The sequence below is a fragment of the Lactuca saligna genome, chromosome 9, assembly GCF_052625555.1.
Source record: "Lactuca saligna cultivar CGN05327 chromosome 9, ASM5262555v1, whole genome shotgun sequence".
In the NCBI taxonomy this organism is placed as follows: Eukaryota; Viridiplantae; Streptophyta; class Magnoliopsida; order Asterales; family Asteraceae; genus Lactuca; species Lactuca saligna.
Window position 1 is genome coordinate 144,852,554 of NC_136425.1, and position 13,586 is coordinate 144,866,139.

The window sequence follows — 13,586 nt, forward strand, 5'->3', positions numbered from 1 at the left end:
CAGTACGCGGGGTGTACTTCGGTTACGCGGGGCGTAATAAGGCGTCATGGCTTACGACTCCTGGCTAGCTAGGCGTAGTTTGGGCGGGCCGATGGGACTCGACCCTGGGTCTAGTACGCGGGGCGTACTCCCAGATTACGCGGGGCGTAATCCCTGCTTCCAACTTCTAAATTCCGTAACTTTCTCGTACGAGCTCCGTTTTTCGCGTTCTTTATATCCACGCGTAGGTGAGATTATGCTCTACAACTTTCATTTAGACTCCGTCGGCTAGTTTTGATTTTATTTTTAATGATATAATTTTAATAGGCCGGGACTCCTAAAGTTCGTTAAAATTTCGTAGGTTCTTTATTCGACGTCGGTTTTCGTTTGTGTTTTTATTGTTTTATTACCACCGAGGAGATCTTCAACTTCCGTTTAGGTGGCGATAGCTAAATAATACTCGATCTTCTATCCGAGTTTTTAGCCTTTTACTAATGTTACGAAACTTTGAAAATTCGTAACTTCTTCATACGAGGTCCAAATTGGGCGATCTTTTTATGCACGCTCATCTTTCAACGAGATCTACGACTTTTGTTTAGATACTTTAAGGCTAAAATGTATTTTATTGAGATTTCACTTTTTACATCAAATTATGTTTTAACGTCGTGTCGTAATTATACGAGTGGTTATAATTTCTTCAATATAACTCGGTTTTGAGTGTTCTTTATGTTTTTGGAAACCTGGGCATGATATCTAATATTCGATGCATCCCAACTTAGATATCTGAACACTTTATTTTCGAGGTTAATTTCGTTGTTTTTAGCTTTCGAGTGTTTACAATGTTTTTGGGAAAAATAGGGTTGTCACATCCAAGCTCCCCAACTCTTCAAGCTTGATCTTCTCCTTCCTTTCTTGCAATAACACACAAATTGATGAACAAATAGCCTCTTATCTCACTCACAAGGACTCTCAGCTGCTTTGGTGCACTCAAGGCTCAAGGTGGCCGCAATGAAGGGACATAAGGTCCTTTAAATATAGCTTAGGACCGGGAAATTAGGGTTTCATTAAACAGCGCGGACTCGCCGAGTCCATCCCTTGGACCCGCCGAGTCCAGACGCGAACCTCCGTCCAAAACCGCGACCCGACTTGGCGAGTTCGACCTCCAACTCGCCGAGTCCCCTCACAAAATACCAAAAATATGAAAGTAAAGATACCTGGAGATCCAGGCTGTTACAACACACTTCTTGAAATCAGCCTAGCCCTCTTGTTTCATATGTGTAGCCTATGTCTAACCGATTTTGTGGAGAATGGGATCCTTATATAGTGTTGACACATCTAGGGTTACACCATGTAAACCCTAATGTGTCATGACTCTTCATTTCCATGACCCATGAGTTTGTAACTCCCATGGAGCATCCATGAAGCATCCTATGGGTGGAACCCAACTTGATAATCTATGGAGCCTCTTAGCCCACTATACAAGATATGGATGATTTACTTAATCAACTTATATATTTAATTAGTTATCTTTTGATCACTTAATAATTCTAAATTAATTCTTGATCAAACTAATCAAATAATATTATTAATATATTAGAACTTATAATATATTAATAATCTCCAAATGTTATTTCTCTCATTTAGTCTATCCAATTGCATGGTGCCATGCAACCCAAATGGACCATGCCGGGTCGGGTCAAGTACATACCAGAAATAGTTATGGACTTAGACACCTTATCCAACAGTCTCCCACTCGGATAAGTCTAATAACTATTACTGCAAGTATGACTTCAGGAACCGATCGGCAATCGTAGCTCTTTTCAAGGTTTCTCAAAACTGAGAAGATGATGGTTCGCCATTTAATATAAGTGATCATATAATCCTCTGTTCTAGATATCAGCCGGACAAATACATGGAACAATGTCTTACTTATTGTCCAGCAGTTTGTTTCCCGATTTCTGATTTGTTTGACAAAGAACTTAATTGAACACATCAACTTAGTTCTGACCGGGACCGGTACATAGGTCAAAACAAAATCATCGAGGGGCCCAGATATCAGCTTCTAATCCACGAAGGAACAGATAAACTTCGACTCATATGTTTGTTCTACCACTCATTGAATTATACACAAAAGCACGTTTTATAACATCGAGTTACCAATGCGTTTTCGTACAATCAATGCATAAACAACTTGTAAGTAACAAATCATATCTCTAGGTTGAAGACTTATATGATATTACCGTCTCACGATCACTCGAGATAGAATTCCATGAAGTGATTCCAGTGAGCGTGGGTTGAGTCCAATGCTCAGAACTTATGAGCACTCATGATTGTTGTAGCCTTATCCAACACCTTAGACCTCTGCAACCAATCATGACAGTCTTGATTCATACCTACTTCCGACATATGACCGACTGTGGAGGTTTGAATAATATGTTATACCAAACAAAATTATTCTGAAAGTCAAAACATGCAAAAGAAATATAATAAACGATTGACAAGAGATAGCAACACTTTACTCATAAATAAAACACCTTTTATTCATCATCTAATGTCAATTACACTTTACAAATTTCGAGGTTATCTAACTACTAAATCTAATATCATCCTTCAGCCCTATGCTCCGAGCATGTTGGAGATGCTTAACCCGAGTGTAACATCCCCCTCTGGCACGTATCACAATATTGTCCGCTTTGGGCCACTCGGCACGAGGACTTCCCAGGGGGTCACCCATCCTAGTACTACTCCCGCCCGAGCACGCTTAACTGCAGAGTTCTTATGGGATCTGCTGCCCTCACGGCTTTAAAACGCGTTGTGATAGGGAAGGTATCCACACCCCTTATAAGGAATGCTTCGTTCTCCTTCCAAGCCGATGTGGGATCAGATCTAACCCACTTTCACCCCCCATTATAGGGTTCGACATCCCCGTCGAACACATCAACCCGTGCCCTAGCTCTGATACCATTTGTAACATCACCCTCTGGCATGTATCACAATATTGTCCGCTTTGGGCCACTCGGCACGAGGACTTCCAAGGGGGTCACCCATCCTAGTACTACTCCCGCCCGAGCACGCTTAACTGTAGAGTTCTTATGGGATCTGCTGCCCTCACAGTTTTAAAACGCGTTGTGATAGGGAAGGTATCCACACCCCTTATAAGGAATGCTTCGTTCTCCTTCCAAGCCGATGTGAGATCAGATCTAACCCACTTTCTTGTAAAGCCCCGTTTATTTATTAAATAAATAAATAAATAAATAAGCGAATAGAAGCCCTAAAATAAATGATTATGTATGAAAGGATGGTCTCGAGGAGCTAATTGTAAAGATTTTAGAATATGGGACTTAATTTGAAGGGAATTTCCGAAGTTGGGGTTGCTTTGAAAGAATAAGGGTAGGGAGGGGCTGTGATGGTCCTTATGGCAAACTAAATAAATGGAGGCGGGTATTTAGGGTCCCGTAACCCCAACCCTAGCGCAAACAATGGCAGCCGCCATCTTCTTCACTCCATGTTACCATTGCAGCCTCCATCACTCTCCTTCTTCACCACCGACGATGCTACCGTTGTAGTTACAAGAACGAGCCACTGAGATCGTCGCTGCTTCATTGAGAACCGCTGCCATAATCTCCTCTGCCACCTCCGGTGAAGTCGTGAACGGATAGAGAAGCCCCACCAAGAATGAAGGCGGAGCTGTGACCGGCGTACGCAAGTCGTGTGCAGTTGGGATGCTCTCGGTGAGACTATCTCTCATCTCCTTCTTCCATTTTCTAGCTGTTGGAGCCTTAACCGCCGTTGGTCACCAATCAGTGGCATTTTAGCGATATCCTGCCACCTTGTGGGTGGCTAAATGCGTATCTGTTGCCTTAAAGGTTTGTTTAGGGAGCTAATCGGGTTGTATGTGCGTTACTTGCTCGCAGGAATCAGGAGAACCGCTGCCACCACTGTGAGGTGGTGGCTATCGCTGCAAAATCCATCGCCTGCCGCCACTCCTTCCATTTTCCGGCGTCGCTGCCATCGTGATCAGCTGCTATTGCCGCCGTGAGCCACCAGATGGGTGGCTGGAGTTGTTTTGTGACCATATAGCGGGTGTGTGTGCATGTATTTTTGTTAGTGCGTGTTTAGTCTAGCCGAAAATCATAAGAGCCGCCACTGCCACCACCGTGAGGTGGTGGCTGCCGCCATGAACCACCACTGTGTGTGTTTATGTTATTAGTGTGTGTATTTTAGTGTATGTGTGCGTGGATAAATTCAGTATTTCACCTTGTAATTGTAAAAAAAAGGGTAATAATGAAAAGAACTTGAAAACCACCACCTTAGGGTGGTGGCTGCCACCACCGGCCGCCGTGTCGGGTGGCGGTGCGCTTTGCCTCTTGTGATTGATTCGTTTGGGCTTAGTGAAATCCTAATGGGCTCAAAGGAGCTCTAATGGGCCTAATGAAGCTTAATGGACTCTATTGGACCCAATAAAACCCTAATGGGCTTAATAATATTTTAGTGGGCTTAATAGGCCCATAAAGCCCGAATTGACATAAAAGGCCAACAAATTAATAAATAGGCTACTATTTGGGTTGGAAACCTTAATGCCATCAAAACCCTAATTTTGAGGAATTAATCGAGACACACGAGAATTATTTAATAACTTGGAATATTAAATAATAAACTTTGGCAAAGATTAATCTAAGCGATAATGGACTTAATGGATTAAGTCATTAATGGATTAAGTCGTTAATGTGTTAAGTAGGAAACTTAACCCTAATCATCATTTTATGTGAAACCCTAATTTCATTTGGGTTTATTGTTGGGCCTTCCTTTTGGGCTTTGATGATCGGGTTATTAATGGGCCATCTAAAGTCAAGCAATTAGACTAGAATAATTTAATGGGCCTAGGGTAAGTCCCATGTAAGGGGCTTGGGCCCAATTTGGAAAATTGGGCCATAGATGGGCCATAGTTTGGGCCTTAATGAGTATATGATGTTGGGACTTATAATGATACCATGTATAGGCCCAGGCCCAATTTGGAAAATTGGGCCATGTGTTGGGCTTTGATTCCTTGTTGACTTTGGGCCTACGGATTGGGCCTTGGGCTTGAATAAGCCAAGCTTGGGGTAATATAATTATCCAAAGTAAGTGTTTATGGTTATGTAGTGGGACCTAATTATTAATTGGGTGTTATTTTGGTGTTGACAGTTCGGGAATCTGTCAGCCAGCAGCTGGGGTTGAGTCTGCGGGACTTCAGCAATGTGGGATTGTGTCTACGGGACGTCAGCAGTGTTAGGTGAGTTTCCTTCCAGTAGTAACGGGTCTAAGGCACCAAGGCCGGCCCGTATAGACGAGACATTAGTATTAGAGTGTGGGTCGAGCCCGTATCTCTTAGTTGAGTTGATTATGATATATGCTTGTATGATATAGTTGTCTATACTTGTTGTCTGTGTGATACTTGTATGATATGAGTTGGCGGTTGAGTGTGGGCAAGGCCTGTATCTCTCCGAGAGTGGAGTGTGGGCTAGGCCCGTATCTCCCAGATACTGAAGTGTCGGCAGGGCCCGTATCTTCACGAGTATGGGCGTGGCCCGTATCTCCCAGAAAGCGAAGTGTGGGCAGGGCCCGTATCTTCACGAGTGTGGGCGTGGCCCGTATCTCCCAGAAAGCGAAGTGTGGGCAGGGCCCGTATCTTCACGAGTGTGGGCGTGGCCCGTATCTCCTAGTTGAATGTTGTATGTCATATGCTTGCATGGTATGAGGTATGATGGGGGAACTCACTAAGCTTCGTGCTTACGGTTTTCAATTTTGGTTTCAGGTACTTCATGTCTAAAGGAAAGGAGCCGGCTTGATCGCAGGGCATCACACTATGGTTTTCCGCACATGAGATCTTTGGGATTACACTCTGATATTATTTTATGATAATACGTTTGATTATTTCTACTTTGGTTTTGACATGACATGATATTATGGATGTTTTATTACACTGTTGGTTTTATCATGATGTATTTAAAAATGAAATTTTTGGCCTATATTTTTGGGATGTTACAAGTTGGTATCAGAGCCTTGGTTTGAGGGATTCAGACATACTCTTGGGTGTGTCTGAACTCAAACTAAGGGTTTGGTATGAAAATTTTCAAAAGTAAAACCATTTTATAAAAAGGAGTTTGAAAGGAATCTGAAAAGATAGAGGAACTTTGAGAAGAACAAAGTGTGTGATGCGTGCAATCAGCTGAGCTCAAGTAAGTTTTCCCCAAGATACCCATACATGATATGATATGTCATGTTACGATATGATTATGAGAATTGCATGGTAGATTAGGGCTAAGGATCTAGGAGGATGCCTTATATGCCTATTATATGTGCTTGTAGACTTGCATGCTAGTACTGATCAGTCAGTGATAGGATAGCCTGTTTAGGTTATGCCTGATTGTATGAGCCTTTTAATTGCATGTACAGATTCCTGATTAGAGGATAAAATGATTTGATTGGAATATGATGGTTAGATTTTCCATTGTCTGAATGTTGCTTGCATTGTGCTTTGTGAGACTCTTAGTAATGTGAGTTAGCTATTAAGTGAATATGCTAAGTCACATGTGGCACAGGCTGGATAATATCAGAGTGATAGAATTGACCCTATCGCGCAGCTCTCATTTGATTCTAACCGTTATAGGGATGAGTCAGTTACTTGAAGCATTATTTGATCTCTGTTGCATGTGGCTATATTCATGAGGTAGCTAGTTGCCATTACTGGGAATCTTTCAGCAGCTGAGGACTGGGTGAGTTCGGGAACCTAGGGAAGCCTAGGATATGTTTCAGTGAGTTAGTAGTGGGGATGATTGAGACTTGGGAGTATCAGTTTGAGGAAGTGACTTAGAGGATTCGGGAGGATTGCTGAGGAAAGTATGGATAGGTGTGGAAGGTAGTATTGGGCCCGTACTACTGGAAGCACAGGATCCATACTCAAATCAGTGAGAGTCTTGGAGAATCTAAGAAACTTCAGGGAAGAGTTTATGACCCAATTTGGGGACAGAGGATGTTCCAGTTGTTGCAGCTTAGCCATTGGCAAGCGAGCTAGTGAGCGTGACAGGGTGTCAGACCCTGAAGGATATGATTTCCAAGAGTTGCAGATGCGAGATCGATTTGGGAGCACCCTGGAAGGAGAGGTGTGTGCCAGGTGCGTATATAAAGGGGTCTCGGGAAGAGACCCATGATTTCTGATCATCAGGTGAAGGGCTAGCAGGGCCTGAGTCAGTGCAGCACGTACAAGACAGTGTATAAGGGAGTTTGTCACTCCAGATGTGGTGGGTATGTCATATTTTAGTGCTACTAGATGGATCTTGGGGATACGTATTGCGTTGGAGTTATGAATGAGTTTGGATAAGTTAGATCTCGGGTCGGTTTCCTGCTAGTGTTTGGGTTATCAAGGATCATATATGTCATCTTGCATGGCGAAAGGTCCTTAATGAACCCACAGAGGGATGCATCTTGCGGAATGGATTTCGTGCATACCGTTATCATTCCGGATCTTGTCGGGATCTATGCAGGAGTATTATTTAGAGGATACTCGATCAGGGTTGGAGTGATTGTTCTCCAATGAAGTCAGCGTTCATGGATTCTATAATTGTTCACGTATGGTTAGTAATTGTCTATGGGTGAAATTTGGAGTTCAAGGCACTACCGTTGCTAGGACAGAGCTGGTGACATGAAAAGGGTAGTGTCAGTCGTGGGTGTTAGATGCATAAGTGGTTGGTCATCGCATGTTTAGGATAATTGTATTTTCGCATGGGCTGTGTTCGGTTAGAGTTCAGTGGTACTGCAAGATTGGAAATGAGAATGAGGATTCGTTAGCCAGAGTGAAGATTGAGACCTTCAATTGACAACATGATAGATGGATCGAGGTGTCAGACTGGATCAGATGTCAAGAGTACTCATCGAGATTTCCAAGGATGTGAGATCTCAAGGTTTAATCGGTGATTAAACGTTAGCATTGGCAGGCACAGGTTGTCATCAGTGTGATATTAGAATGCGAGAAGGATTGGAAATCCTTCAATTATTGCATGCAGTGAAGACTTAGTCGAATCTAAGTGGGGGAGAGACTTTTTATAAAGTCCGCCAAATGTGAGTTCTGGTTGCGCGGGGTGCAATCTCTTGGGCACCTTGCCAACCAGAAGGCTATTCTAGTTGATCCGACCAAGATAGAGGTCGTGATGCAGTGGGAGATTCCGAGGTCTCCATCTGAGATTTCGAGTTTCCTGGGTCTAGCAGGTTACTACCAGAGATTTACTTGGGACTTCTCCGAGATTTTGGTTCCTTTGACCCGACTGACCAGGAAGTCGGTGGCCTTTCGTTGAGGGCCTGAATAGCAGGCAGCCTTCAATACTCTCAGACAGCAGTTGTGCGAGGCACTGATTCTCACCCTTCAAGAGGGTGTAGATGATTTCATGGTTTACTGTGACGCTTTGATCATAGGCATGGGTATGGTACTAATACAGTGGGGTCACATGATAACAGGTTTTGGGAACCAGGTCAGAGTCCCGGTTAGGACTCTAGTTCAGTGATGTGTTAGGTCAAGTGCGTGTCCGACCTGATATGGAAAGTGTTGTAAGACTACGGGGGTAGCCGTAGCATTCACTAGTAGTCAGATAGTATGGAAAGTGTTGTAAGACTGCGAGGGTAGCCGTAGCGTTCACTAGTGGTTATATAATGATAGAGTGATGTGAGACTGCGGGTGTAGCCACAGCATTCACTAGGTTAGTAGATAGTGTGTGCGCGTTATTAGGACGCAGAAGGAATGGTAGTACCCACCAGTTCGGGTGCAGCAGTGAGGATATGGAAATCCACATATTGGATTTCGGTATTACCCAGATGGATTAGATCTGGTTGAGCAAGTGATAAAACTGTAGAAACGCCACTACAGTTATGAGATCAGGGAATTAATGGACTGCTTAAGGGCGTTTGTGATGTAAGGCTACCGTTGGTTAGGTAGCAATAACTTTTAGTCTTGGATTGGATGATGACAGGATGCGACGCATGGACCTGATCGGTTAGATCAGAAAGTAGTAGAGTCACAGTGGCATGATAACTAGTGGCAACTAGTTCCATAGAAGGATTTCGCTCAGAAGTCGTGTGAGGTGAATAAGTAGGGAGTCCTTTGGCTCCGCAGTCGGGTGGAAACCCAGTATTTCAGAGGATTGGCAAGCGAATTAAGACCCAGGAGGTCTTGGTAGCTTTTGGTAAGCAGCTATGTAGAAGCGTATATTGTTTTAGGCGGTTCAGTGTTCGAGCAGTTTCAACGTTTGGGCAGTGATAGTATGTGTGTTTTAGTTTCATATGCACATGGAATAGCTGGTTTATTGGGGAGTGACAAGTCACCCATAGTGGGATTAGCTGAGCCTTAGCCGAGAATAAGTGATCTGCAGAGGTAATTGGGTTTGTCACCTAGGTTTATGGCGGGAACCACATGCTATCAGAAGTTGAGTGGTCAGTTGTGAGATAAACAGATTGGATTTAACGATAATGATTCTGTATGAGTGGTCTATCAAGGAATCAGACTATCTCAAGGCAACATATTTCAGACGAAGTGGATGTGATCTTGTGGTGAGGAATTCGTTCGCCTGTGGATTTTAGGGGTTAAAGAGGATTGGTCACGGCTACCCTGGGAAAGCTAGGGTGTGCCCAGGAACATGACTATGTTATTAGAGTGGCTTGGTAAGTAAGGATTGATAAGGAATGATTTCGAGGACGAAATCTAATTTAAGTGGGGGAGAATTGTAAAGCCCCGTTTATTTATTAAATAAATAAATAAATAAGTGAATAGAAGCCCTAAAATAAATGATTATGTATGAAAGGATGGTCTCGAGGAGCTAATTGTAAAGATTTTAGAAGATGGGACTTAATTTGAAGGGAATTTCCGAAGTTGGGGTTGCTTTGAAAGAATAAGGGTAGGGAGGGGTTGTTATGGTCCTTATGGAAAACTAAATAAATGGAGGCGGGTATTTAGGGTCCCGTAACCCCAACCCTAGCGCAAACAATGGCAGCCGCCATCTTCTTCACTCCATGTTACCGTTGTAGCCTCCATCACTCTCCTTCTTCACCACCGATGATGCTGCCGTTGTAGTTACAGGAGCGAGCCACTGAGATCGTCGCTGCTTCGTTGAGAACCGCCACCATAATCTCCTCTGCCACCTCCGGTGAAGTCGTGAATGGATAGAGAAGTCCCGCCAAGAATGAAGGCGGAGCTGTGACCGGCGTACGCAAGTCGTGTGCTGTTGGGATGCTCTCGGTGAGACTATCTCTCATCTCCTTCTTCCATTTTCTAGCTGTTGGAGCCTTAACCGCCGTTGGTCACCAATCAGTGGCGTTTTAGCGATATCCTGCCACCTTGTGGGTGGCTAAATGCGTATCTGTTGCCTTAAAGGTTCGTTTAGGGAGCTAATCGGGTTGTATGTGCGTTACTTGCTCGCAGGAATCAGGAGAACCGCTGCCACCACCGTGAGGTGGTGGCTATCGCTGCAAAATCCGCCGCCTGCCGCCACTCCTTCCATTTTCCGGCATCGCTGCCATCGTGATCAGCTGCTATTGTCGCCGTGAGCCACCAGATGGGTGGCTGGAGTTGTTTTGTGACCATATAGCGGGTGTGTGTGCATGTATTTCTGTTAGTGCGTGTTTAGCCTAGCCGGAAATCATAAGAGCTGCCACTGCCACCACCGTGAGGTGGTGGCTGCCGCCATGAACCACCACTGTGTGTGTTTATGTTATTAGTGTGTGTATTTTAGTGTATGTGTGCGTGGATAAATTCGGTATTTCACCTTGTAATTGTAAAAAAAAATGGGGAATAATGAAAAGAACTTGAAAACCACCACCTTAGGGTGGTGGCTGCCGCCACCGGCCGCCGTGTCGGGTGGCGGTGCGCTTTGCCTCTTGTGATTGATTCGTTTGGGCTTAGTGAAATCCTAATGGGCTCAAAGGAGCTCTAATGGGCCTAATGAAGCTTAATGGACTCTATTGGACCCAATAAAACCCTAATGGGCTTAATAATATTTTAGTGGGCTTAATAGGCCCATAAAGCCCTAATTGACATAAAAGGCCAACAAATTAATAAATGGGCTAGTATTTGGGTTGGAAACCTTAATGCCATCAAAACCCTAATTTTGGGGAATTAATCGAGACACACGAGAATTATTTAATAACTTGGAATATTAAATAATAAACTTTGGCAAAGATTAATCTAAGCGATAATGGACTTAATGGATTAAGTCATTAATGGATTAAGTCGTTAATTTGTTAAGTAGGAAACTTAACCCTAATCATCATTTTATGTGAAACCCTAATTTCACTTGGGTTTATTGTTGGGCCTTCCTTTTGGGCTTTGATGATCGGGTTATTAATGGGCCATCTAAAGTCAAGCAATTAGACTAGAATAATTTAATGGGCCTAGGGTAAGTCCCATGTAAGGGGCTTGGGCCCAATTTGGAAAATTGGGCCATAGATGGGCCATAGTTTGGGCCTTAATGAGTATATGATGTTGGGACTTATAATGATACCATGTATAGGCCCAGGCCCAATTTGGAAAATTGGGCCATGTGTTGGGCTTTGATTCCTTGTTGACTTTGGGCCTACGGATTGGGCCTTGGGCTTGAATAAGCCAAACTTGGGGTAATATAATTATCCAGAGTAAGTGCTTATGGTTATGTAGTGGGACCTAATTATTAATTGGGTGTTATTTTGGTGTTGACAGTTCGGGAATCTGTCAGCCAGCAGCTGGGGTTGAGTCTGCGGGACTTCAGCAATGTGGGATTGTGTCTACGGGACATCAGCAGTGTTAGGTGAGTTTCCTTCCAGTAGTAACGGGTCTAAGGCACCAAGGCCGGCCCGTATAGACGAGACATTAGTATTAGAGTGTGGGTCGAGCCCGTATCTCTTAGTTGAGTTGATTATGATATATGCTAGTATGATATAGTTGTCTATACTTGTTGTCTGTGTGATACTTGTATGATATGAGTTGGCGGTTGAGTGTGGGCAAGGCCCGTATCTCTCTGAGAGTGGAGTGTGGGATAGGCCCGTATCTCCTAGATAGTGAAGTGTGGGCAGGGCCCGTATCTTCACGAGTGTGGGCGTGGCCCGTATCTCCCAGAAAGCGAAGTGTGGGCAGGGCCCGTATCTTCACGAGTGTGGGCGTGGCCCGTATCTCCCAGAAAGCGAAGTGTGGGCAGGGCCCGTATCTTCACGAGTGTGGGCGTGGCCCGTATCTCCTAGTTGAATGTTGTATGTCATATGCTTGCATGGTATGAGGTATGATGGGGGAACTCACTAAGCTTCGTGCTTACGGTTTTCAGTTTTGGTTTCAGGTACTTCATGTCTAAAGGAAAGGAGCCGGCTTGATCGCAGCGCATCACACTATGGTTTTCCGCACATGAGATCTTTGGGATTACACTCGGATATTATTTTATGATAATACGTTTGATTATTTCTACTTTGGTTTTGACATGACATGATATTATGGATGTTTTATTACACTGTTGGTTTTATCATGATGTATTTAAAAATGAAATTTTTGGCCTGTATTTTTGGGATGTTACACCGAGTCAGTCCCTTCGTGAGGGGATCTGCTGGGTTCTCATCCGATGATACCCTCTTTGCCACGAGGAGTCCTTCTTCTATTCTATGTCTAATGAAATGGTATTTTCTATCGATGTGCCTAGATCTCCCGTGATCCCTTGGTTCCTTGGCTAAGGCAACATCGCTTTCACTATCACAGAAAATTTCCATTGGCTCTTTAATAGCTGGTACAACTCCAAGGTCTCCGATGAAGTTCTTTTGCCATATAGCCTCCTTTGACGCCTCGCTCGCTGCAATATACTCTGATTCGCAAGTTGAATCAGCCACTGTCTCTTGCTTGGAACTCTTCCAAGAAATTGCTCCTCCGTTTAGGGTAAAGACCCAGCCCGACTGAGAGCGGAAATTATCCCTATCAGTCTGGAATCTAGCATCACTATACCCTACAACTCTCAAGTCATCACTCCCACCGAGGGTAAGGACCCAGTCCTTAGTCCTTCGTAGGTACTTGAGGATATTCTTTACCGCAGTCCAGTGTGCCTTGCCAGGGTTCCCCTGATACCTGCTAACCATGCTCAGGGCAAAGGCTACATCAGGTCGAGTACACTTCATAGCATACATGATCGATCCTACAGCCGAAGCATAAGGTATTTGACTCATTTATGCTATCTCAGCCTCAGTGCTAGGGCTTTGTGTCTTACTCAATCTGGTGTTACTCTGGATGGGTAACTCTCCTTTCTTGGAGTCCTGCATGCTGAATCTCTTTAGCACCTATCCAAGTAGGTACTCTGACTAAGTTCAATTAGTCTTTTACTTCGATCTCTCAAGATCCTTATCCCTAGAATATATGCAGCTTCACCAAGGTCCTTCATAGCGAAACACTTCCCAAGCCAAGACTTTACTTCTGCAGGGTTGGGATGTTGTTTCCTCTGAGTAGTATGTCATCCACATACAATACCAAAAAGCTAACTATACTCCCACTAGCCTTGACATACACACATGATTCATCTTCACTCCTAGAAAAGCCAAATTCCTTGACCTTTTCATCAAAGCAAAGATTCCATCTGCGAGGT